Genomic DNA, 270 nt, shown 5'->3' with positions numbered 1-270 from the left:
CCGGTCGGCGTGGTAGCCCAGGCACACATAGCCATAGGCCACTAGCGTTAAGCCGGTCGGTGTGGTAGCCCAGGCACACATAGATAGTAATACATGCGGTTCACATGGCTCTTCGGAGCAGCAGCAGTACAAATGTCTTGGCGATAGATCAGCTTTGTGGGGGATGTCTTGTCTTTCCTTGTGTGTGGATACATGCATGTCCATTGATGCAGCAGTTTATCCTTATATTCAGCGGCATGCATATATTGGCTTGTATTGTTTTGAGTAACG

The 270-nt window shown here is 49.3% G+C and overlaps 1 protein-coding gene across 1 annotated transcript in view; it reads right to left on the bottom strand.

Moving 5' to 3' along the window:
- LOC107745694 (collagen alpha-1(XI) chain-like) overlaps positions 1-270 on the bottom strand; it is a 91,483-nt gene that overhangs the window by 63,571 nt on the left and 27,642 nt on the right. The gene's annotated exons all lie outside the window — the stretch shown is intronic.

This window comes from Sinocyclocheilus rhinocerous, unplaced genomic scaffold, assembly GCF_001515625.1.
Source record: "Sinocyclocheilus rhinocerous isolate Xijiao unplaced genomic scaffold, SAMN03320098_v1.1 scaffold2092, whole genome shotgun sequence".
NCBI classification, from domain to species: Eukaryota; Metazoa; Chordata; class Actinopteri; order Cypriniformes; family Cyprinidae; genus Sinocyclocheilus; species Sinocyclocheilus rhinocerous.
The sequence above is the reverse complement of the archived record's forward strand: the minus strand, read 5'-3'. Positions and strand labels throughout refer to the sequence as shown.